Genomic DNA, 27,889 nt, shown 5'->3' on the forward strand with positions numbered 1-27,889 from the left:
TAACTGACAAGAAGGATGTTGTGGCTCTGGATGCCCAGGTATCTGTTGTTAGACAAACTGCGATGGGTTTATTAACCCTCTGTAGCAGTGAAGCAGGTTGTAGGTGATACAGATGTGTGAGCAATTTCTGGGAGAGGAATTTCCTGCTAAAAATGCCATACAATTGATTGAGTGCATGTATAAACTTTATAAAACCCTTGTCATCTTCAAATGTAAATGGCTGAAAATGTGTTGCAATCATTTTATCCAGCTTTTCTTGCTTTTTTTTTTTTTGTTTTGCAGGGTCAAAGACTACTCCAAAAATTGTTTAATTGAGCTCTGGGATGATGTTTTAAGCAGGGATGGTGGTGTGCTGCTGAATGATGCTGTTGACACTGCACTGCAGGCGGAGGAGCAGCACAATTACAGATGGCACACTGGTACCTTAATTAATTCCAAGTTCATCTGGTCGCTTCTCTACTAGAACTTTTGGGTGGACAGTTCTCAGGTGCCTGTTGAAGTTGTTGATTTAGCCGACTCTATATAAATTTTTGGTCATGCAGGTAATGGCACTCTGCTTTGGAGCTTTAAAAAGAAGATATACAAGATGGTATATATTTCTATACCACGTGCACGTTTTACGAAGTCCAATCGTTGAACCCAATTTTTGACTACTTTTACGCATAAATTAGCTGAAACTGCAGCAATTTAGCGTTGAATATTTATTCTGAGCTCTTCTAACGTGGAAAAATTATTTGTCTAGACCAGAGCTTTCACGTAACCCCAAAGAAAATAGTTTAGAGGCGTAAAATCAAGCTAGGCGGGCAATGGACTTGGTCCATTTTTAGAGATCAGACGCTCACCAATTTTACTCTTCAATAAATGATTGTAACATTTGCTGGGTGTGAAGTGTTGAAATTACATATCGTCCAAGTCCATATCTGCCAATTCAGGCCTTAAAAAATCGGTTATCATGGTGCGGTAACGATTTCCATTCACAGTAACGTGGCGATTGTACTTTATAATTTACATTATATCATATGTAACTGTTGCGTCTCAGACGAAGTTGAGAGACACAATATATTAAATACCATGAGTTCAGGACGACCGTGAGAAACAAAGGGAAGACGTGGATGAATAATGCAAGGATTAGGGTAATAGGAACACTAATACAACTCCGATACAAACATTAAACTCACGGCTATTTATACTTACAATGACAAATGCAGTACTTTACATATGTGTAGCGATAACATAAAAACAAGCTAGGATACTTTTTCTCAATATTGCGACAGTATGATAAACGTATTCGTAATTCTATATTAATTCAAAAAGGGGATAAAAGTCCTAAGGAGCTGTGGTTTTTAAGGTTAATTGAACCTGATAAGAATGGATTATATGTTAACACTGATAATAAAAGATACTTAGATGTCATGACGATTTTGATCAAACTTGGTTACTTACTACAAGCCCCATTCAAGAAATATTTATTTGAAAATATATTTTGATCTTCATATGAAGGATTTTCATTGGTGTCCTTTTAAAAGTACAATCCGATTGTAAAGAACATTGTTGTTATTTCATAATAGCCATGCCTATTAAAAAACTACCGTAAAAGTATTGTTGTTTAACTTTCTATTTATTCTAAACATATATATTTGCTGCTAAATATAAATTTGGTGACTTTAAAAAAATAGTTTTTACAAATAAAGTATCCACTATGAAATTGAACGAAACACAGTCTTTTTACAACTAATCATAATGGGATTTTGCAGTTATTGAATTGCCATTTCGTTTTCATGAAGCATTTTGAATTTTACAACGCTGTTGCGTAGAACAGGGTTCAGGAAAATGAGATACTTGGTCTAAACGAACTTTGTTTTGACGAATAGGTTTGACTCTTTCACCAAGTCGTTTTTTTCTATTTGTAAATTGAATTTCCAGATTTGTATTTGATTGAGGACAGGCTCCTTTTTTATTTGGGGTATTTCCTGGGAAAATAAGTGCTCTTGCAACTTTTTTTGTAAATATATGAAGATCATATTGTTGATTGGAAGGAATACTTAGCTTATCACAATCTCTTCTGTCTAGGAGCAAGCAGCTTATAATAGTCACGTCCATCAAATGAAAAACAATTTTTAAAAATGCCTTCTTTGTTCTGTACAGACCTATAAGAAAATCCATCAAATCGACTCCCCCCATAAATGAATTGGAAGAGTTCGCAACTGTGCCAAGGATGGAGGGGCTTGGCGCATTTGCAAACTCTTTGTGTTTTCTGATGTACCGGTTGACTTAGCTAATTGGTTGAGCTTAAGCTAGGGGGGAAATTATGTTCTCCCATCTATTGTTAAACTATTTTACATGCCTTAGTTCTGTTTCGCCTTAAAATTGAAGATAATTCCACATGGGATCATCTTTCTTTTCTTCATTAGCACTTTGTCAGATGGTAGAATTTCTGCTAGACCTGGAACTCGATTGATTCTCATAGTTCCAAGAGAATATATATTTGATTTTATATCATCTGATACCTCTTCAGGGGAAAATTCAGTAATGAGTATCTGATATTTAATTTCTGACAATATAATACTAGCAAATGAACTTATCGTAAGAAATTATATAAACAACAACGATTTAAAACTTACAAATAATTATCTGATAAAATTATAGCTCTCAGCCTTCTAATTTTCTCACCCTTACCGTAGAATAATCAGTGTCAAGTTTGTTTATCGAACCGAGGATTTGATCTATATCAAGGTGTAATTTTGGAAGCCTAACTCTGCCTCTCAAGTCAATCTCACTTTCAGAAATATTTCCTTGTAATTGTGAACTGTACAAATTTTTCTTTTTTCCCTCTGAACCAATAAAAAAGGGAGACCGACCATAATTATTTACCTCAACCTGGAAAGTAACGTTCTAGAGCTGCTATTTTGTTATTGCTATCACAATTTCCTCAACATCTGTAAAACTGCGAGGTATATCCTTTCTATCCAGTACAAAATATCAACTTTTGTTTTACATCCCATGGGTTGTATTTTTTTTCTGGTATGTATATCTTGTATTTCATCTAAGTTAGTTGCATTCTTCGAGTTATCTCCTTGTACAAACTGGGTCTGGTCGTCCTTATCCGTTGTACTAGGCCCGTCAGTACTGAAGCTCAGGGATTTTCTTTACACTCTTCATTTTTTTTTTTTTTTTTCTCAATAATAACTGATTCATTGGGTTCACTTAGTATAAATTAAATCTCTGAAGTTTTCTCCTTCATCTCTTTTTGATTTCTAATCTTAATGAAAACGGCATAATGCTCCATTTTACAAATTTATTACTACATTCTCTTGCAAAGCGACCAACTTATTAACATTACCCACAATATTTATCTATCCTAAAACCCCTAAAGCGTAATAAATCAGAAACCTCATAACTCATAAATTTCCATTTATAAGGCCGGCCTTTCAGTCTTAAAAATAGTTCTCTTAGACTGGACCCACTAAGATTTCTTCTTCGTTGATCGATAATGTATGAAATATCTTTTTATAAAAAATCCTACCGATATCTGCCCTCAAATATTTGGCTATCTGGAGGGTTGTCAGACCCTCCAGATAGATTGGCAGAAGGCTGAGTAGAGAGGAAAGTTTGAGAAGAGATCTGGTTTGAGTTAAATTGAAGTAATCTTCTCCCCATCTGAACGTGGGTTGGGCATCCGGATACTTATTGCAAGACAACGTCAGCAGAACAAGATGGGCCAGGTGACTTGGTGCAGCATTGGCAAGTTCGCCTATTCTTTTCAGTGAAATTTTTGTGAGAATGTTAAGACCTTGATATCAAATGGCAGCTATGTCTGATCCCTTTTCTGACCTTTTGTTTGCATTTAAAATAGGTCTGGATAACCTTGGGAGATTTGTCAGGTAAATTTCTGCCGAGAGGAAAAGGGAATCAAGATACTTTTTTTTTGTTTTTGACTTGCTGACCTCAAAAATTTAACAGTAACAGTGAACATTGGTGTTAAGGTGGACCAGTGTGGGGATGGGAAGGTTGTTGAAGTAATGTATTACCTCCAAGAACTTAAAATCCGCTGATGAAGAGTTGCTTGTGGCTTTGAGGTAGAACTTCTCCACTCAGCCAATTTCCTCGTGAAGATACGGGGGCATTGCAGATCGAATATCTTGTGATAATGACTCTCTTTCAAGAATATCGGATTTTATAAACAGTTCTATGATAATTAAAATAATTAATTTCAAAGTTGGAACCTTTATCAAGGATTCTGCTTCGTTCATTATTTTATCCGATGCTAATAACGTCCGGACAACCTGTTTGGTTATAATCCTTGTTAATAAGTACTTTATTTGGCAAAAAAAAAAAAAAATAACCAACCCAGTCGTAAATATAATCGGCTTATGTTATTTAATTGATAAATGGAAAGGGATTTTTTTTTCCTTTTTTGAAAGATTGAATCCATGGATTCGAATATTATGAGAGAAGTCACTGTAAAGCGGACCTCTAATTTGGCGAACTTCTTTAGCTCCTCAGATGACCAATTGTTCACGCATTTAATTTTTTTATTTAGGCGATCTAGACAAGGTTTAATATAATTTTAATTAACCTATTACAGCCAATAATGATGAAGAACAGTCACAACAATACAAAAGTTTAGTTTATCTATTTAAGGTTCAAATATGAGTCCGTATGAGATTGTGGAGCAAGAGACAAATTATAAATAAATAAATATGAACAAATTGGAAACAACTCTGTCCACACAATCTTTCTTGGCTCTTGTTGCATAATATATAACTTCCGTATAAATAACTACATGCAGGGTGACCCATAAATGTTTGGACGACTTCAACAGGCAAGAAAAAAAACAAATATTATTTCTCGAAACATCTTTATACACCATTCCAATAGTTTGAAATTTCCAGCAAAATGAGTGACAGTTAATTCGATTATGCCAGCATTGGCGGCAACTACAGTTCTCAGACATGCTGTAACGAAAATTTGTCTCATGTAGAGACTGTGAGGCTCTTGAAGAAGTGGTCGACGCTGTGGTAGGAAGTCACACTAACCTCGCTCCATTACGTTGTGATCTGTGGAAGAAGAATCCACATGTCTTTGTTTCAAAAGTGCACTCTTGCACATACTTTGCAGTATGTGAAAGTACTTCGTCCTGCAGGATGCAGTAAGACCGTGCTATTTCTGGATCAAGGGAAGCACTTAACACTGTAACAAGTCTAGATAAATGAGTTGATTGTCCAAGTTCAACAGGTTGTGGAACTGTCTTCTGAGGAGCCTGCGGAGGTTGGTGGTTGAACCAACTCTTTATAAAATTTTAGTCTTGCATGGAATTGTACTTTGCTTTGGAGCATCAATATTATAGGGTGATGGAAAAGGGCAAGGAGAATTAAAACACTGTGCTCTGTTTGAGTGTTGTTGAAGAATTGATTTTATTTTCTCTTGTAGATCTTGAAGCAGAAGATCTACAAGGTAGTATATATAAGTAAATTATATAATATCTTAATAATATGAATAAGAGAGATATTAATTGGGAAGGAGAATTTTTTAACATACACTACAAAACGACTAGTTGATAGTGGTAGCCTGACTTTATGGAGACAACCAATCAAATCACTTTCTTCATAAAGTCCCTGAATGGACTATATGGGGGAACGAATCAAATCATTTTATACTTGTCCTAAAAGGGACCTTCCCATATCCTCAGGTGTCCACAAGGTTTCCCCGTGAGTAATAAGTTGATTTTTTCTTGTTAAAGTTGATTTACTTAACCCGGATTTTTAAATGCTACCTTTTTATTAATACGGATTATGTTTATATATATAAATGAAATAGTAACACAATACAAATTCTGAAGTAAATAAATATATTTATTTCATACGTTCATGGATCTTTTCTTCCCAGTCGTGAACTCTATAGGCGTATAGTATCATGAAGAACAAGAGCTGTGGGGTCTTCTAGGAGAGGAGGGTCACGATATTGGGAAGGAAGAGGTACTAAATCAATTATATTGAGTTAATCGTTGTGGAAGGACATTATGAGTATATTATATATTATATACGAGTGTTTTTGTGCTTGTAATTACACAATTATTTCAACAGCTAAACTGGTTGTGGTTATTCTATCCATAAAATCATTTTAAAATCATAAAGTATCTTTCCTTTTGAGTAACTATTGTCCAAAAACGAGTCATGGACCGAGATAATATTTTTCTCTTACGTCAACTATAATAAATATTAATTATCCCATTCAAACGGGAAGGACACAGAAAAGATTGATATGTAGTATGACTTCTTTCCAATTAGGATTTGAAAAAACTGTTAATTGTTTTAATATTTAAAAATTTATAAATAGTTATTGCAATATCTATAGTTAGCATCACCAATGCCCAATAACACAAAGGAATGAAACCCCTTAAAATTAAAATATTTGGATCCACAATTAATGGGCGCTTGTATCCGTGTATGCTTTCCATGTTTTGCACCTTATTAGTACCATTAGGAAAGTTCAACTGCTCAATACATTGTTTACTAATTTATAGGCAATCATCTTTGCTAGAAGGAGCTTTAACATATTCATCCATACAAATAAAAATTACGTCAAGAGCTTCACAGATTGCGTTGGATGCATCATGTAAAATTTCATTAATAGATATTTTAAATTGTTTTCATAGCACAAACTCTACTATTCACACAATACATATATACCAGGTGTCCGGAAAGTCCTGACTGATTTCTAACTACCAATTTCATTAAGATCTACAAGGACTAAAAGTAGAGATACTGTTGCGTCTTGACGAGAGTAGAGACACAAACTTATTTATAAAAGGAGAGATCCAGGATGACCGAGAGACAAATGAGAAGAAGAAATGGCGTGGAGGAATAAGACTACACTGTTTATAATATCATATGTATTCTTTATAATACAAAACCATACTCTATTTTATTTACACAATACGAAACTATTTATACTACGTAAAACACAGTATTTTAATACACTAAAAAACATACAAGAAAATAAGAACAAGAAAGGAAATATGAAATACATAACAGATACAGAGAAATGTTTTTTAATAAAATAACTTCGCTTGGTTATAATCTATAATATGTTTTTAACAATTTGGCCTTTAGCTTCCATAACAGCCCTAACCCGGGGACGGAAGGAGGAGTAGGTGTTCTTGATGTAGGTGGGGTCCATCTTGGCCCAGGCCTTTGTGATACTGGCTTTGAGAGCTTTGGTACTGCTATGGCGTTTTTTGCAAGCCTGCCTCTCAATGTGCGACCAGATGTTGAAATCCAAGGGGTTCAGGTAGGAGGATGACTTCTGGGTGTTCTTGGCTGTGTGTGCGGGTGCCCCATCCTGCTGGAAACACACCCTCTTGCCAGGATACTCCTTCCTGATACATGGGATCACCGTGGTCTTGAGCACCTTGATGTAGTTCTCTTAGGTGAGCCTGTAGCCCTCTCGGAAGAAGACTGGAGGCATGGCTTTACCATCTGAGCCAACAACTCCAAGCATCAATATGCTGGCTGGGTGCTTGGTCATGGACACATATTTCTCAGATCCGACATAACCATTAAGGCTAATGTAGCGATCATTTTTGCAGTTGAAGACTGGATCCACTTTAAAAGTTTTCTCATTGGAAAAAATGAGAATTCTGTCCCCATTGCTATTCATGTTTTTCAAAATTTTCTTGCATCGGATGTTTCTGGCCTCCATATTGACCATGGACAACATGGGACGGGTGGTGCAGACCAAGGACTTGCCCCCAATGTCCTTGACAATGTTGGCAGCAGTAGTCTTACCCATGCTGTTCTTCTTGGAAATTGTTCTGATGCTCAGAAGAGGGTTTATCTTGATCTAAGCCCTGATCTTCTTCTTAGTAGCCTTGGTGGTCTTTAAGACAGGTCTCCTACTTCGAAGCTTGTCTTCAAGGCCTTCCCTGTGTCCAATCTCTGAATTAGCTGAAACTGCAGCAATTTAGCTTTGAATATTTATTCTGAGCTTTTTAACGTAACCAAGTCGTTTTTTTCGATTTGTAAATTGAATTTCCAGATTTCTATTTGATTGAGGACTGGCTCCTTTTTTATTTGGGGTCTTTCCTGGAAATATAAGTGCACTTGCAACTTTGTTTATAAATGTATGAAGATCATCTTGTCGATTGGAAGGAGTACTAAGCTTATCACAACCTCTTCTGTCTAGGAGCAAGCAGCTTATAATAGTCATGTCCATCAAATGAAAAACAATTTTAAAAATTTCTTCTTTGTTCTGTACAGACCTATAAGAGAATCCATCAAATCGACTTCCCCCATAAATGAATTGGAAGAGTTCGCAACTGTGCCAAGGATGGAGGGGCTTGGCGCAGTTGCAAACTCTTTGCGTTTTCTGATGTACCGGTTGACTTAGCTAATTGGTTGAGCTTAAGCTAGGGGGGAAATTATGTTCTCCCATCTATTGTTAAACTATTTTACATGCCTTAGTTCTGTTTCGCCTTAAAATTGAAGATAATTCCACATGGCATCCTCTTTCTTTTCTTCATTAGCTCTTTGTCAGATGGTAGAATTTCTGCTACACCTGGAACTCGATTGATTCTCATAGTTCCAAGAGAATATATATTTTTTTTTTGCTTGTTCTAAATAAAGGGGAACACATGTAAACCAATTATGGAAATACAAAAGGTGATTTAGTCCCCTTGGTATAGACTTGGGAAGCCAAAAGACAATCCTGGAGCTTGCTCCTAAGTCAGGTTCATCCTTAACCTTAAAGGATCCATCAAAAATTTCAAAGTCGCATTGGATACCATCATTTCTGCACAAGGCAAAAAATGTAAATCCCCATTTATGCAGCTTACTTGGAAAGTACTGCTTCATGACGTGTCTTCCTTTGAACGGAACCATTTCCTCATCCACAGAGAACATTTGATTCATTTCAATATTTCAAAAAAAAATTTGGAGATGAGAAAGAAATGGTCTAATTTTGAAAATCCTGTTGTAATCTGGGTGATTGATGACATTTCTTCATTATTCACTAGATAGAGACATCTCATTATTTTTTCCCCACCTATCTCTAGAAAAAGTTTCTCGTATCTCCTTTCCAGCAGAGAAATCTGAGCTCCAATAGTTTCTTATTCTACATAGCTTTTGAAGACTCATGATCAGGAGTATTGCAATGAATTAGTCAAGTTGTGTGTTTCTGTGGCCCTGTCTACTCATATATGGGTTTAATGAAAACGGGAGGAATCTAAACATATCTGGGTTCCAACAAATTTGAAATCCAATCTCCACTAAATGATGACCCGAAGATGTTTGAGCTGTTTAAAGAGTATTTTTAATTTTATTGAACAAAGAGGGAGAGACAAGAGCCAAGTCTATTCTTCATGATTGATTACTTTTCTCCAAGAAATATTTTGGTTTTTAGACTCAATTTTTTTGTGGAATCTACCAGGTTAAATCTTATCATCAAATCATTTAAATTTGCTCTATTCGTATAATTTTTGGATGCATAGTATAAATTAACGTTCATATCCAAGGTTGTTTCCTGTTTTGGTTGAGCGGTTCTATAGGTCTTGTGAGCACTTGTGAAAGAGGATGTATCATTACATTGATGTATTTATCGAAGGATATAGCTCCTTTGCACCAATTTTGCACAGACTTTGCAGTATCTGAAAATAATCTTCCGGCTGGATGCATTAATACCCTGTCCTGTGATGTTTCTGGATCCTGGGAAGAACTAAAGACTAAAAGCCTGTCTAGATAGATGAGTTGATTGACCTACAGACCCTCATGAATGAAGATTATATTGAGAATGTCCTCAATTCTCCAACCCAGAACCTGGTCATTGTGGCTGCTATAAGCCACCTCTACTGGACAGTCCAAATGGTTTTCTGTCATTGAAGGCCATATTTGGAATTCTGGATCAAGAATGCTGTTTTCCGATAGAACAGTGTTATATTCGATTCCATAACAGGTAGGGTATAAATGACTGTTTCCATTAACTTCAGAATCCTTTTTGTGCATATGAAAGGTGAAATTCTAACATGTCACACAATCTTGTTGTACCTTCAGCTCAGAAAACACATTTGCTATTGTGCTGATTTGAGCCCGTGTGTGGCTGTTGTGCTCATGTGAAATAATTCCATTATTGCCTTGACTTTGTCCACAGTAGGTTTCATCAGCTTCAGAGTGTCTCTTACAATAAGGTTAATTGTCTGTGCAAGACATGGGTAGTGGATCCTTTCAGGGTGTTAACTTCTTTGGTTATGTTTGTTGTATTGTAAGTAACACAACCAAACACTTTGTTTTACTCATTCCACTCTTTTGTTACTCTTAGGAGGTCCTCTGTTAAGGTTTTAGATGCGTATCTGCCACTGAACTCAAAACAATCCAGAAGACATGATATCATTTTGTAGTCTTCAATAAAGTGACATGTAACTGACAAGAAGGATGTAGTGGGTCTGGATGTCCAGCTGTCTGTTGTTAGACATACTTATTAAACGTCCCTTATAGTAAATAGTGAAGCAAGTTCTGGGTGATACAGATGTGTGATTATTCTCTGAGAGAGGTATTTCCTGCTAAAAATGCCATACAATTGATTGAGTGCATGTATAAACTTTATGAAACCCTTGTCATCCTCAAATGTAAATGGCTGAAAATGTGTTGCAATCAATTTATTCAGCTTTTACTGCTTTTTTTGGGGGGTTTGCAGGGTCAAAGACTACTCAAAAATTGTTTAATTGAGCTCTGGGATGATGTTTTAAGCAGTTGTGGTGGTGTGTTGCTGAATGATGCTGTTGACACTGCACCGTAGGAGGAGGGACAGCAACATATGGCACACTGGTACCTTCATTAATTCCAAGTTCAACTTGTTTCTTCTCTAGGAGAACTTTTGGGTGGACAGTTCTCAGGTTGTTGATTGAGCCGACTCTATATAAAATTTTGGTCATGCAGGTAATGCACTCTGCTTTTGAGCTTGGAGAAAAAGATCTACAAGTTGGTATATATTTCTATACCACGTGCACGTTTTACGAAGTCCAATCGTTGAACCCAATTTTTGACTACTTTTCCGCATAAATTAGCTGAAACTGCAGCAATTTAGCGTTGAATATTTATTCTGAGCTCTTCTAACGTGGACAATTAAGGTCTTAATTCTACAATATATAATATTAAAAAAATAAAAATAATATACATCATAATAAATTGGGAAATTACATTTAGTAAAAATATAAATAAACATTGTAGTTTAAAATTAGTTCCCAAAAACAAAGACCACTTTAGTTACACTAAAAATCTATACAATAAATAAGATTAACAAAAATCCCAACAACAAATAAAAACACAATATAACCAAAAAAGTCATAAATCTAAAACTAAGTATCTAGGATTTGCCTATTTTTATGTCTATTAAATATCTTGATAATGTGATTTAAAATTTTTATGTATTTAATTGAGTTCTCCGGAAAATACCGAATAATATCCAGCGCTAAATCGAACGTCAATGTATCGTCCTTGGGTATTTTCAATTCAAAAGCCAAGTATCGTGACGCAGCCGCAATAAGTATGCCTCTTAACTCCCTTCCATCTGTTGGTTCCTTCAATGTCAACTTTTTTGCAATATAAGCCTTAGAGTTAAGTAAGCCAAACCCGATTGCTTTAGCCTTCTTCGAAGGAATTAACTTATTTTTGGAAGCCCAAAAGAATTATGGCCGAGATATGGTTTGGTGCGGTGTTTATATGACCTTCCAAGTTCCATTCAACAAACTTCCTCAATAACAGCAAAAAGGACACTCAGCAAAAGCATGAATAACAGAATTAAACATCTTGCCACAGTCTTTACAATAATCGTTAAAAATTATACAGCCCGTAGCCACTTGAAATTGGGCAGTGAATTTCCTGCCATCGGCAATTCCTTTAGTCGAATTCATTATATGACTTGTCCAATCGTCCTTCAAACTAAGAATACGGAGATATTTTCCACAAACCGTGATGGCTTCAGTTGATACTTTTTTAAACGAACCCATTTTCATAGGCCAAGGAGTCAGCATACAGTGTGTTGCTGCTGTCCTTTGCAAAGGAAAAAAACTTCCCTTTCGAGAAAATATTATCACATTTTACATCATGAATTGAAATTACGTTATTATCCAACGCTTCCCTTTCCATGCTTATTGGATTTTCATGGTTTTTAAAGAAATACCTCTTTCCCCTGTTCTTATGTATTACGTCTATTGTCGAGTTCGAGTCAAAAACCACATCGTTTAACCACAAAATTCTATGAGCTGCCCCAATAAAAGAAGAGAATTGGACCACTTGCGAATTTATCATTTTCGTTCCAAACAAAATCCACTTCCAAATCCTACTCGAGGAAATACAAGACTTCCAACCAACATCTGGGTTCACAATTAAATTAAGAAAAATCTTCTTGTAAATTTTAGGCAAGATAGTAGAAATCGTGGCAAGTCCACCTCCAATTTGTTCTTTGCTTCTTTTTAATGACGGAATGTATGTTTTATAAAATAACTTTTCAAGCCAACTTTTTCCTCCTTAATCGAATGCTCTCCGATTATCGGAGACGAAGTAGCTTTATACAAGATCCATGGAATTACTTGTGTGTTATATAAGTCAATCCTTGTTTGTAAGTTAAAATTTCTCCATTCCGCTAATTTTTTATAGATCAAACTGTTAAGGGAAGTCCAGTTTCTTAACGTTACTCCGTGTCTGTCCCACTTAATCCCAAGAATTTCTAAAGTATCTCTTATTGCGTAACCTCGAACTTCGGTGTAAGATATCGAAGTCCACTTACCAATTGGTAGTATTGCCGTTTTATACTTATTGACTGCAAGGCCAGACTTTATCTCAAACTTCTCTAAGCAACCCAAGAGAATCTCGATCCTTCTAATCAGTTGCCTCTCCGATTTAGCCTCTACCATAAGAGTCACATCATCTGCATACATATCAATTATTTTCCTGCTCGATCCTAGTTGAATACCAAATCCGCCATATTTCCTTTTGATAATATTATTGAGTTCTTCAATTGCCGCAACAAAAAGTAAAGGAGAAACCGGGCATCCCTGTCGGCAACTTCTTTTCAATTCAATTGGTTTACTCTCCAACCCACCTATAGATATTGTTGAAGCTCCATTCAAAAGTAGAGCCCTAATCGGATTATAAAATTTCTTAGGCAAGATTTTCTTAACAGTCTTCATAATAAAAACGTGTCTGATAGAGTCAAAAGCTTTTGAAAAATCAATAGCTATAACCGCCCCATACATTTTACGTCCATTTACCGATTCTAGTGCCGCCTGAATGTTCCAAGAAACATCAGTGATTCTCCTCCCACGAAGAAAACCTTTTTGCTCTGGACCGCACTTCATGTTTAAAATTGGCTCAATTTGTTTGCCTAAAACTCCAACAATAATTCTATATGCTTCATTAAGCACAGTTATGGGCCTCCAATGACTAAAGTCCGTTCCGTTACCTTTTTTTGGAATAAGAGCAATTCTTCCCTTAGTCAACACTTTTGGAAGACGGCCGTGTTTCTCCATAGATTTAGCAATACACGTTAAATAAGGCACAATTTCCTTCTTTGCCACGACATAAACTTTTCCAATTATTCCATCAGGTCCACAGGCCTTATCGGATTTAAATTTATTTTCTATAAAATTTCCAATAATGTCTTCTGAGAAGATTGTTCCCTTGTGTCTCCTTGCACGGGGGAAGTTTTTTCTATCCCCTCCTACAATATTCTGAAAGCACTCATGAAAATAGTTCAAGATATCCTCTTTTTTTTACCAGTCTTTTTCCATCCACCATTATAAGCTTAACCCCTGTGGTTGGATGACCAAATTTTCTTCCTAGTTTTTTAAGTCGAAGACTGAAATTACATTCCCGTTCAATTTTCCTATTCTTCTCTTCATCAACTATATCATGAATTCTAAAAGTATTGATTGTATCTGCCGCATATGCCCTGACAAAAGGAGAACCTTGTGTCAGAATAGCATCCAAGTTGTCATTGAATTTTCTGCTTGCTTCTTTTCTTCGTTTGATAAATTTTTTGGTAGTCACTTGAATAGTATTACTAAGTCGCAAAGCTATCCTAGAAGCAGATAATACGCGATCAAAATTTACTGTCAGCCTACGTTGAAGACTTTGTTGAAAATCTTCATCCTCCAAGATCCAGCGAGGCATTTTGAATTGTTTCATTTTATATTCATGCTTGAAATCCCATTGTATGATCTTGTGGTCAGATGAGGGCTCTGGGAGGTATTTTGCGTTCGTTGTTTTATTAATAAAACTAGATGAAGCCAAAACTAAATCTATTCTTGAAGTCTTGTTTCCTGTTCTCCATGAAATCTTTTCATTCGGTGAAATTTTCCTTAATAGATCAACCATATTCATCTCCAACATTAACTTCTTTAAAATTTTCAAGTTTAGACTACTAATCTTATTTAAATCCACATTTATATCACCAACAATAGCAAGGGGGCAAGGATTTCCCTTATGGGAATTAATAATAGCTTGAAAAAAGTCGACTCTCTCTCACTAGGACCATACGCGTTGATTAAGAAAAATTCTGATGTTGCCGAAGTAATTAAGATCTTATGCCATTCACTTTTTCCGTAAAATTCTTGAACACAAATTGGAACATTTAACAATCTTGAAACAAGAGTAAGGACTCCACGTTTTACACCAGAGTCAGTGTAGAAATAGCTAAAACAACTAGGGAGGCAAGAAGTACACTTTTTTCCACATGAAGAGGAAACTAGGCTCTTAATGTCTTGCAGACAGATAATATCCGGATTTAAGGTCATTAGTCTTTTCATTAGAGCGTGTCTGACTTTACGCGATTTTCCTCCACGGATATTGAGAGAAATTAAGCGATTGATTCCTAAATTTTCTTTGAATTCAACAAGTCTGGGAGGTGTATTTTTTTTTTTCAAAGTTACAATGCATAGTTGATAAAAATATGAATATTTGCAATTACAAAGTCGTCGGTACACAGAAAAGCATGTATCTCCATTGTTGACTGCATTTTATTTTTCAGGAGTGTTATTTTCTCTTGATTTTTTTTCTAAAGAGTTTTCCCGAGGAGATGAGAAGGATCTCTTCGCGTGCTTCTTTGTTATTAGAGGTTTCTTGGTTGGGACTTCTGGTTTCTTCCGTAGTACCATTTTCCAGTCGTCCCTGAGTGGAGTATTATTTGCTGTGTCCGTTTCAATCTTTTGGTCGGCATTAGGTGAGAAAGGTAAAGTAGAACTTTCAGTCCCTCTATGTGTGGCCTGTTGTTCAGTCGAGTAATCATTTTCTTTTTCTCCTTTTTGATTTTCATTCAGTGACAATCCTCCACCAGATAGTGGATGCACTTCTTCTTCTTTTTGGGCCTCGTCACTTTCGACCAGACGGGCGGCGTTCGTTTCCTCTCTTGTTTCGTCAATGTGTTCATCTTCTCTTTGGGCTTCATCATTTTCGACCAGACGGGCAGCGTTCGATTCCTCTCCTGTTATGTTAATGTCTTCTTCTTCCTCTAAAATATCACAATCCATTACACTTTCAATTCTTATCGGGAGACCAATCTCCCGTCTAAATTCGGTTTCATATTCTTTGAATGTTGTTTTATTAAGGGCAGAGCATTTACTTCTTATGTGACCATACTTTAGGCATTTGTAGCATTGTATTTGTTGGAATTTAGCGAGCAACTCTACTTTTTCCCCCCTACAGGTACAATTGATGGTAGCGTCCTTGAGGGTTTTATTTTAAACTTCAGTCTCCCTGAAAGAAATTTGTTGAATTTTGTAGTTAGCTCCTCTTCTTCTTTGCATTTGGGTACCAGACAATGTGGGACGGGTTCGATTTTTCCAACTAGAGTTCCAAATTTTTCCATAATTTCTTTCAAAATACTTAGGTTGGTTACTGATCCGTTTTTGATTACTACTTCGATTGGATCTTGAATTGCACGTAGTTTATTAAGGCCTCTTATAATAAAGAATATATCTTCTTCAATTTTAGTAGGTTCTTTAATGTGTTCGAATCTAGATATGACGTTTATCGTCTCTTTCAGTGTGATGATAATGAACCCTGCGCCACTCTTACAGTCGTTGATTCTTAATATTTCCTCTTCTTTTAAACGTAGTCCTACTAATATTTTCATGTATTGTCGAACATCTGGGGTAAACCCCTTAACAGTTATTCCTTTGATGTCCTTCCAGTCGATAACAATATTGTTCCAGGAAGGGCAAGTACTTATCGTTTTTAAACTGACGTTAGACTTATTTGTCGTGTATGAATAAGACCTTTTAACTTTTTTGTTATTGTTTTCCGTGTTCGCAAGACGGGTTACAACGTCTTTACTTGTTACTTCTCTTTCCATATTCTTTCTACTACTCGCTCCCTGCGCCGCATCCTCTGCCCCAGTTGCTTTATGTATTACTTCACTCAAGTCCTTCTCAGGAGGGCGATCCGTAGGTTTTGATTCCATTCAATTAAGAGAATTGATGTGCAGGAGATGATTAAACACAGGTAAATTTAATACAGAAAAGGAGAAGGAAAGAAGAAACACGCGTACGAGTCAAGACCCTCTATGAAGGCGAGCTTGCCTTCTTTATGAATAATACAATATCCTATATCCTACTCCTATGCCTTAGGATCTTGGCTTCGTAGGGCCCTGAATATAGTTTGTCTCGTATATGAAAGCAATTCACTATTGTACGATAATCTTACGTATCCAATGATGTGAGAAATCCTTTTCAGTTCACTCCACGTCCAACTCAGAATCGCCTTTATTTTTTATATAGCTACTTAGCGCCACTTTTGCACAGACTTTGCAGTATGTGAAAATGCTCTTCCTCCTGGATGCATTAATACCCTTCCCTGTGATGTTTCCAGAGAAGAACTAAAGACTAAAAGCCTGTCTAGATAGATGAGTTGATTGACCTACAGACCCTCATGAATGAAGATTATATTGAGAATGTCCTCAATTCTCCAACCCAGAACCTGGTCATTGTGGCTGCTATAAGCCACCTCTACTGGAAAGTCCAAATGGTTTTCTGTCATTGAAGGCCATATTTGGAATTCTGGATCAAGAATGCTGTTTTCCGATAGAACAGTGTTATATTCGATTCCATAACAGGTAGGGTATACATGACTGTTTCCATTAACTTCAGAATCCTTTTTGTGCATATGAAAGGTGAAATTCTAACATGTCACACAATCTTGTTGTACCTTCAGCTCAGAAAACACATTTGCTATTGTGTTCATTTGAGCCTGTGAGTGGCTGTTGTGCTCCTGTGGAAAAATTCCATAATTGCCTTGACTTTGTCCACAGTAGGTTTTCATCAGCTTCAGAGTGTCTTTTACAATAAGGTTAATTATGTGTGCAAAACATGGGTAGTGGATCCTTTCAGGGTTTTAACTTCTTTGGTTATGTTTGTTGTATTGTAAGTAACACAACCAATTACTTTGTTTTCCTCATTCCACTCTTTTGTTACTCTTAGGAGGTCCTCTGTTAAGGTCTTTGATGTGTATCTGTCACTGAACTCAAAACAATCCAGAAGGCATGATACCATGTTGTAGTCTTCAATTAAGTGACATGTAACTGATAAGAAGGATGTAGTGGCTCTAGATACCCAGGTATCTGTTGTTAGACAAACTGCGATGGGTTTATTAACCCTCTGTAGCAGTGAAGCAGGTTGTAGGTGATACAGATGTGTGAGCAATTTCTGGGAGAGGAATTTCCTGCTAAAAATGCCATACAATTGATTGAGTGCATGTATAAACTTTATAAAACCCTTGTCATCTTCAAATGTAAATGGCTGAAAATGTGTTGCAATCATTTTATCCAGCTTTTCCTGCTTTTTTTTGTGTTTTTGCAGGGTCAAAGACTACTCCAAAAATTGTTTAATTGAGCTCTGGGATGATGTTTTAAGCAGGGATGGTGGTGTGCTGCTGAATGATGCTGTTGACACTGCACTGCAGGCGGAGGAGCAGCACAATTACAGATGGCACACTGGTACCTTAATTAATTCCAAGTTCAACTGGTCGCTTCTCTACTAGAACTTTTGGGTGGACAGTTCTCAGGTGCCTGTTGAAGTTGTTGATTTAGCCGACTCTATATAAATTTTTGGTCATGCAGGTAATGCACTCTGCTTTGGAGCTTCAAAAAGAAGATATACAAGATGGTATATATTTCTATACCACGTGCACGTTTTACGAAGTCCAATCGTTGAACCCAATTTTTGACTACTTTTACGCATAAATTAGCTGAAACTGCAGCAATTTAGCGTTGAATATTTATTCTGAGCTCTTCTAACGTGGAAAAATTATTTGTGTAGACCAGAGCTTTCACGTAACCCCAAAGAAAATAGTTTAGAGGCGTAAAATCAAGCTAGGCGGGCAATGGACTGGTCCATTTTTAGAGATCAGACGCTCACCAATTTTACTCTTCAATAAATGATTGTAACATTTGCTGGGTGTGAAGTGTTGAAACCACATATCGTCCAAGTCCATATCTGCCAATTCAGGCCTTAAAAATCGGTTATCATGGTGCGGTAACGATTTCCATTCACAGTAACGTGGCGATTGTACTTTATAATTTACATTATATCATATGTAACTGTTGCGTCTCAAACGAAGTTGAGAGACACAATATATTTAATACCATGAGTTCAGGACGACCGTGAGAAACAAAGGGAAGACGTGGATGAATAATGCAAGGATTAGGGTAATAGGAACACTAATACAACTCCGATACAAACATTAAACTCACGGCTATTTATACTTACAATGACAAATGCAGTACTTTACATATGTGTAGCGATAACATAAAAACAAGCTAGGATACTTTTTCTCAATATTGCGACAGTATGATAAACGTATTCGTAATTCTATATTAATTCAAAAAGGGGATAAAAGTCCTAAGGAGCTGTTGTTTTTAAGGTTAATTGAACCTGATAAGAATGGATTATATGTTAACACTGATAATAAAAGATACTTAGATGTCATGACGATTTTGATCAAACTTGGTTACTTACTACAAGCCCCATTCAAGAAATATTTATTTGAAAATATATTTTGATCTTCATATGAAGGATTTTCATTGGTGTCCTTTTAAAAGTACAATCCGATTGTAAAGAACATTGTTGTTATTTCATAATAGCCATGCCTATTAAAAACTACCGTAAAAGTATTGTTGTTTAACTTTCTATTTATTCTAAACATATATATTTGCTGCTAAATATAAATTTGGTGACTTTAAAAAAATAGTTTTTACAAATAAAGTATCCACTATGAAATTGAACGAAACACAGTCTTTTTACAACTAATCATAATGGGATTTTGCAGTTATTGAATTGCCATTTCGTTTTCATGAAGCATTTTGAATTTTACAACGCTGTTGCGTAGAACAGGGTTCAGGAAAATGAGATACTTGGTCTAAACGAACTTTGTTTTGACGAATAGGTTTGACTCTTTCACCAAGTCGTTTTTTTCTATTTGTAAATTGAATTTCCAGATTTGTATTTGATTGAGGACAGGCTCCTTTTTTATTTGGGGTATTTCCTGGGAAAATAAGTGCTCTTGCAACTTTTTTTTGTAAATATATGAAGATCATATTGTTGATTGGAAGGAATACTTAGCTTATCACAATCTCTTCTGTCTAGGAGCAAGCAGCTTATAATAGTCACGTCCATCAAATGAAAAACAATTTTTAAAAATGCCTTCTTTGTTCTGTACAGACCTATAAGAAAATCCATCAAATCGACTCCCCCCATAAATGAATTGGAAGAGTTCGCAACTGTGCCAAGGATGGAGGGGCTTGGCGCAGTTGCAAACTCTTTGTGTTTTCTGATGTACCGGTTGACTTAGCTAATTGGTTGAGCTTAAGCTAGGGGGGAAATTATGTTCTCCCATCTATTGTTAAACTATTTTACATGCCTTAGTTCTGTTTCGCCTTAAAATTGAAGATAATTCCACATGGGATCATCTTTCTTTTCTTCATTAGCTCTTTGTCAGATGGTAGAATTTCTGCTAGACCTGGAACTCGATTGATTCTCATAGTTCCAAGAGAATATATATTTGATTTTATATCATCTGATACCTCTTCAGGGGAAAATTCAGTAATGTGTATCTGATATTTAATTTCTGACAATATAATACTAGCAAATGAACTTATCGTAAGAAATCATATAAACAACAACGATTTAAAACTTACAAATAATTATCTGATAAAATTATAGCTCTCAGCCTTCTAATTTTCTCACCCTTACCGTAGAATAATCAGTGTCAAGTTTTGTTTATCGAACAGATCTATATTAAGGTGTAATTTTGGAAGCCTAATGTATTTAACTCTGCCTCTCAAGTCAATCTCACTTTCAGAAATATTTCCTTGTAATTGTGAACTGTACAAATTTTTCTTTTTTCCCTCTGAACCAATAAAAAAGGGAGACCGACCATAATTATTTACCTCAACCTGGAAAGTAACGTTCTAGAGCTGCTATTTTGTTATTGCTATCACAATTTCCTCAACATCTGTAAAACTGCGAGGTATATCCTTTCTATCCAGTACAAAATATCAACTTTTGTTTTATTTACATCCCATGGGTTGTATTTTTTTTTCTGGTATGTATATCTTGTATTTCATCTAAGTTAGTTGCATTCTTCGAGTTATCTCCTTGTACAAACTGGGTCTGGTCGTCCTTATCCGTTGTACTAGGCCCGTCAGTACTGAAGCTCAGGGATTTTCTTTACACTCTTCATTTTTTTTTCCTTCTCAATAATAACTGATTCATTGGGTTCACTTAGTATAAATTAAATCTCTGAAGTTTTCTCTTTCATCTCTTTTTGATTTCTAATCTTAATGAAAACGGCATAATGCTCCATTTTACAAATTTATTACTACATTCTCTTGCAAAGCGACCAACTTATTAACATTACCCACAATATTTATCTATCCTAAAACCCCTAAAGCGTAATAAATCAGAAACCTCATAACTCATAAATTTCCATTTATAAGGCCGGCCTTTCAGTCTTAAAAATAGTTCTCTTAGACTGGACCCACTAAGATTTCTTCTTCGTTGATCGATAATGTATGAAATATCTTTTTATAAAAAATCCTACCGATATCTGCCCTCAAATATTTGGCTATCTGGAGGGTTGTCAGACCCTCCAGATAGATTGGCAGAAGGCTGAGTAGAGAGGAAAGTTTGAGAAGAGATCTGGTTTGAGTTAAATTGAAGTAATCTTCTCCCCATCTGAACGTGGGTTGGGCATCCGGATACTTATTGCAAGACAACGTCAGCAGAACAAGATGGGCCAGGTGACTTGGTGCAGCATTGGCAAGTTCGCCTATTCTTTTCAGTGAAATTTTTGTGAGAATGTTAAGACCTTGATATCAAATGGCAGCTATGTCTGATCCCTTTTCTGACCTTTTGTTTGCATTTAAAATAGGTCTGGATAACCTTGGGAGATTTGTCAGGTAAATTTCTGCCGAGAGGAAAAGGGAATCAAGATACTTTTTTTTTGTGTTTTTGACTTGCTGACCTCAAAAATTTAACAGTAACAGTGAACATTGGTGTTAAGGTGGACCAGTGTGGGGATGGGAAGGTTGTTGAAGTAATGTATTACCTCCAAGAACTTAAAATCCGCTGATGAAGAGTTGCTTGTGGCTTTGAGGTAGAACTTCTCCACTCAGCCAATTTCCTCGTGAAGATACGGGGGCATTGCAGATCGAATATCTTGTGATAATGACTCTTTTCAAGAATATCGGATTTTATTAACAGTTCTATGATAAATAAAATAATTAATTTCAAAGTTGGAGCCTTTATCAAGGATTTTGCTTTGTTCATTATTTTATCCGATGCTAATAACATCCGGACAACCTGTTTGGTTATAATCCTTGTTAATAAGTACTTTATTTGGCAAAAAAAAAAATAACCAACCCAGTCGTAAATATAATCGGCTTATGTTATTTAATTGATAAATGGAAAGGGATTTTTTTTTCCCTTTTTTGAAAGATTGAATCCATGGATTCGAATATTATGAGAGAAGTCACTGTAAAGCGGACCTCTAATTTGGCGAACTTCTTTAGCTCCTCAGATGACCAATTGTTCACGCATTTAATTTTTTTATTTAGGCGATCTAGACAAGGTTTAATATAATTTTAATTAACCTATTACAGCCAATAATGATGAAGAACAGTCACAACAATACAAAAGTTTAGTTTATCTATTTAAGGTTCAAATATGAGTCCGTATGAGATTGTGGAGCAAGAGACAAATTATAAATAAATAAATATGAACAAATTGGAAACAACTCTGTCCACACAATCTTTCTTGGCTCTTGTTGCATAATATATAACTTCCGTATAAATAACTACATGCAGGGTGACCCATAAATCTTTGGACGACTTCAACAGCCAAGAAAGTAAACAAATATTATTTCTCGAAACATCTTTATACACCATTCCAATAGTTTGAAATTTCCAGCAAAATGAGTGACAGTTAATTCGATTAGGCCAGCATTGGCGGCAACTACAGTTCTCAGACATGCTGTAACGAATATTTGTCTCATGTAGAGACTATGACGCTCTTGAAGTGGTCGACGCTGTGGTATGAAGTCACACTAACCTCGCTCCATTACGTTGTTATCTGTGGAAGAAGAATCCACATGTCTTTGTTTCAAAAGTGCACTCTTGCACATACTTTGCAGTATGTGAAAGTACTTCGTCCTGCAGGATGCAGTAAGACCGTGCTATTTCTGGATCAAGGGAAGCACTTAAGACTGTAACAAGTCTAGATAAATGAGTTGATTGTCCAAGTTCAACAGGTTGCTTCTCCAGTGGAACTGTTGGTTGGACAGTTCTGAGGAGCCTGCGGAGGTTGGTGGTTGAACCAACTCTTTATAAAATTTTAGTCTTGCATGGAATGTACTTTGCTTTGGAGCCATCAATATTATAGGGTGATGGAAAAGGGCAAGGAGAATTAAAACACTGTGCTCTGTTTGAGTGTTGGTGAAGAATTGATTTTATTTTCTCTTGTAGATCTTGAAGCAGAAGATCTACAAGGTAGTATATATAAGTAAATTATATAATATCTTAATAATATGTATAAGAGAGATATTAATTGGGAAGGAGAATTTTTAACATACACTACAAAACGATAGTAGCCTTGACTTTATGGAGACAACCAATTCCCTTCATAAAGTCCTCAGGTGTCCACAATCCTCAGGTTTCCCCGTGAGTAATAAGTTGATTTTTTCCTGTTAAAATTGATTTACTTAACCCGGATTTTTAAATGCTACCTTTTTATTAATACGAATTATGTATATATATATATTAAATGAAATAGTAACACAATACAAATTCTGAAGTAAATAAATATATATATTTCATACGTTCATGGATCCTCTCTTCCCAGTCGTGAACTCTATAGGCGTATAGTATCATGAAGAACAAAAGCTGTGGGGTCTTCTAGGAGAGGAGGGTCACGATATTGTGAAGGAAGAGGTACTAAATCAATTATATTGAGTTAATCGTTGTGGAAGGACATTATGAGTATATTATATACGAGTGTTTTTGTGCTTATAATTACACAATTATTTCAACAGCTAAACTGGTTATGGGTTATTTATCCATAAAATCATTTTAAAATCATAAAGTATCTTTCCTTTTGAGTAACTATTGTCCAAAAACGAGTCATGGACCGAGATAATATTTTTCTCTTACGTCAACTATAATAAATATTAAATATCCCATTCAAACGGGAAGGACACAGAAAAGATTGATATGTAGTATGACTTCTGCCCAATTATGATTTGAAAAAACTGTTAATTGTTTTAATATTTAAAAATTTATAAATAGTTATTGCAATATCTATAGTTAGCATCACCAATGCCCAATAACACAAAGGAATGAAACCCCTTAAAATTAAAATATTTGGATCCACAATTAATGGGCGCTTGTATCCGTGTATGCTTTCCATGTTTTGCACCTTATTAGTACCATTAGGAAAGTTCAACTGCTCAATACATTGTTTACTAATTTATAGGCAATCATCTTTTCTAGAAGGAACTTTAACATATTCATCCATACAAATAAAAATTACGTCAAGAGCTTCACAGATTGCGTTGGATGCATCATGTAAAATTTCATTAATAGATATTTTAAATTGTTTTCATAGCACAAACTCTACTATTCACACAATACATATATACCGGGTGTCCGGAAAGTCCTGACTGATTTCTAACTTCCAATTTCATTAAGATCTACAAGGACTAAAAGTAGAGATACTGTTGCGTCTTGACGAGAGTAGAGACACAAACTTATTTATAAAAGGAGAGATCCAGGATGACCGAGAGACAAATGAGAAGAAGAAATGGCTTGGAGGAATAAGACTACACTGTTTATAAGATCATATATATTCTTTATAATACAAAACCATACTCTATTTTATTTACACAATACGAAACTATTTATACTACGTAAAACACAGTACTTTAATACACTAAAGAACATACAAGAAAATAAGAACAAGAAAGGAAATATGAAATACATAACACCACTCCCCAAGCACCAAATCCATGACGGTGCTTACACAGGTTCCTCTCCATGAACAGCAGCCTATAGATCCACTCCATCCATGTTCAGGCGCCAAACCATTCTTTTTCTCTCAGCACGCGCACTGGAGATAGGAGGAAAATACTCCTCATAGAGGTTTTAAGGACCCGAGCACCCTGCTCGTCCCTGGGAGAAATAACCTTCACCCTTAACGAAGTTTTAGAGACACGAGCACCCCGCTCGTCCTTGAAAGAGATATTGCTCGATGTACCCTCATCCATAGGAGAGACTGTTGCACATCCATTAACCAATGATGTGAACGGGAGAGTAGGAACAGCAGAGAACCAAAATTGCGTATGACTAAATCCACTTTTAATTTTGTGTTCCCTGATCCGGACACACACTTCACTTCTTGAAAGTGACAAAGGTTATCTTCCTTCCTCCACGAGGCCCAAACTGAGGCACAGTCCATATTGATCCGCCTTCTGCAGACGAACGAGCGTTCTCCCTATCGACGAAAAAGGGCTACCCAAATCCAACAGGGCTAGCTTCGCCGACGGTCCCACAGCAGGGAGGTCACGTGATCCTGATCCCATCCTCGTCGCCAATGTTGCGTCTTGACGAACGAGAGAGTCAAACTTATTATAGTAGGAGAGATCCAGGATGACCGAGAGACAAATGAGAAGAGGAAATGGCGTGGAGGAATAAGACTACACTGTTTATATGTCATATGTATTCTTTATAATACAAAACCATACTCTATTTTATTTACACAATACGAGACTATTTATACTACGTAAAACACAGTATTTTAATACACTAAAAACATACAAGAAAATAAGAACAAGAAAGGAAATATGAAATACATAACAGATACAGAGAAATGTTTTTTAATAAAATAACTTCGCTTGGTTATAATCTATAATATGTTTTTAACAATTTGGCCTTTAGCTTCCATAACAGCCCTAACCCGGGGACGGAAGGAGGAGTAGGTGTTCTTGATGTAGGTGGGGTCCATCTTGGCCCAGGCCTTTGTGATACTGGCTTTGAGAGCTTTGGTACTGCTATGGCGTTTTTTGCAAGACTGCCTCTCAATGTGCGACCAGATGTTGAAATCCAAGGGGTTCAGGTAGGAGGATGACTTCTGGGTGTTCTTGGCTGTGTGTGCGGGTGCCCCATCCTGCTGGAAACACACCCTCTTGCCAGGATACTCCTTCCTGATACATGGGACCACCGTGGTCTTGAGCACCTTGATGTAGTTCTCCGAGGTGAGCCTGTAGCCCTCTCGGAAGAAGACTGGAGGCATGGCTTTACCATCTGAGCCAACAACTCCAGGCATCATGATGCTGGCTGGGTGCTTTGTCATGGACACATATTTCTCAGATCCCACATAACCATTAAGGCTAATGTAGCGATCATTTTTGCGGTTGAAGATTGGATCCACTTAAAAGTTTTCTCATCGGAAAAAATGAGAATTCTGTCCCCATTGCTATTCATGTTTTTCAAAATTTTCTTGCATCGGATGTTTCTGGCCTCCATATTGACCATGGACAACATGGGACGGGTGGTGCAGACCAAGGACTTGCCCCCAATGTCCTTGACAATGTTGGCAGCAGTAGTCTTACCCATGCTGTTCTTCTTGGAAATTGTTCTGATGCTCAGAAGAGGGTTTATCTTGATCTGGGCCCTGATCTTCTTCTTAGTAGCCTTGGTGGTCTTTAAGACAGGTCTCCTAATTCGAAGCTTGTCTTTAAGGCCTTCCCTGTGTCCAATCTCTGAATTAGCTGAAACTGCAGCAATTTAGCTTTGAATATTTATTCTGAGCTTTTTAACGTAACCAAGTCGTTTTTTTCGATTTGTAAATTGAATTTCCAGATTTCTATTTGATTGAGGACTGGCTCCTTTTTTATTTGGGGTCTTTCCTGGAAATATAAGTGCACTTGCAACTTTGGTTATAAATGTATGAAGATCATCTTGTCGATTGGAAGGAGTACTAAGCTTATCACAACCTCTTCTGTCTAGGAGCAAGCAGCTTATAATAGTCATGTCCATCAAATGAAAAACAATTTTAAAAATTTCTTCTTTGTTCTGTACAGACCTATAAGAGAATCCATCAAATCGACTTCCCCCATAAATGAATTGGAAGAGTTCGCAACTGTGCCAAGGATGGAGGGGCTTGGCGCAGTTGCAAACTTTTTGCGTTTTCTGATGTACCGGTTGACTTAGCTAATTGGTTGAGCTTAAGCTAGGGGGGAAATTATGTTCTCCCATCTATTGTTAAACTATTTTACATGCCTTGGTTCTGTTTTGCCTTAAAATTGAAGATAATTCCACATGGGATCATCTTTCTTTTTTCATTAGCTCTTTGTCAGATGGTAGAATTTCTGCTACACCTGGAACTCGATTGATTCTCATAGTTCCAAGAGAATATATATTTTTTTTTTGCTTGTTCTAAATAAAGGGGAACACATGTAAACCAATTATGGAAATACAAAAGGTGATTTAGTCCCCTTGGTATAGACTTGGGAAGCCAAAAGACAATCCTGGAGCTTGCTTCTAAGTCAGGTTCATCCTTAACCTTAAAGGATCCATCAAAATTTCAAAGTCGCATTGGATACCATCAGTTCTGCCTACAGGCAATTGAAATGTAAATCCCATTTATGCAGCTTTTACTTGGAAAGTACAGTCTTCATGACGTGTCTTCCTTTGAACGGAACCATTTCCTCATCCACAGAGAGGACGTTTGATTCATTTCAATATTTCAAAAAAACTGATCCGTTTTTGAACTACTTTGGATCTTGAATTGCACGTAGTTTATTAAGGTCTTATGAGAAAGAAATGGTTCTAATTTTAGTAAATCCTGTTGTAATCTAGGTGATTGTTTATTTCTCTTCATTATTCACTAGATAGAGACATCTCATTATTTATTTTCCAACTATCTGTAGAAAAAGTTTCTACTATCTTTTCCATCAGAGAAATCTGAGCTCCAATAGTTTCTTATTCTACATAGCTTTTGAAGACTCATGATCAGGAAGTATTGCAATCGAATTGGTTAGACTTATTTGTCGTTTATGAATAAGACCTTTTAACTCATTATTGTTTTTAATGAAAACGGGAGGAACGTCTTTACATATCTAGAGTTCTCAACCAATTTTTCTAATCTCCACTAAATGATCCTCTGCCCCAGTTGATGTATTAGCTGTCCTTCTCAAGATCCGTATTTTTAATTCCATTCATTGAACAAAGTGCAGGAGATGATTAAACACAAGTAAATTTTCATGATTGATTAGGAAAGAAGAAATATTTTGACCCTTTGAAGGCGAGCTTGCCTTTTTATGAATAATACAATATTAAATCCTATCATCAAATC

The 27,889-nt window shown here is 36.2% G+C and overlaps 1 long non-coding RNA gene across 1 annotated transcript; it reads left to right on the forward strand.

Moving 5' to 3' along the window:
* The first annotated feature begins 17,701 nt into the window (after positions 1-17,701).
* LOC139907118 (uncharacterized) lies at positions 17,702-19,022 on the forward strand. The gene is made up of 2 exons (XR_011783444.1): positions 17,702-18,047; positions 18,103-19,022. It is a non-coding gene; the product is annotated as an uncharacterized lncRNA (long non-coding RNA).
* Positions 19,023-27,889: the final 8,867 nt, after the last annotated feature.

The sequence above is a fragment of the Lepeophtheirus salmonis genome, chromosome 13 (genome assembly GCF_016086655.4).
Source record: "Lepeophtheirus salmonis chromosome 13, UVic_Lsal_1.4, whole genome shotgun sequence".
NCBI lineage: Eukaryota > Metazoa > Arthropoda > Copepoda > Siphonostomatoida > Caligidae > Lepeophtheirus > Lepeophtheirus salmonis.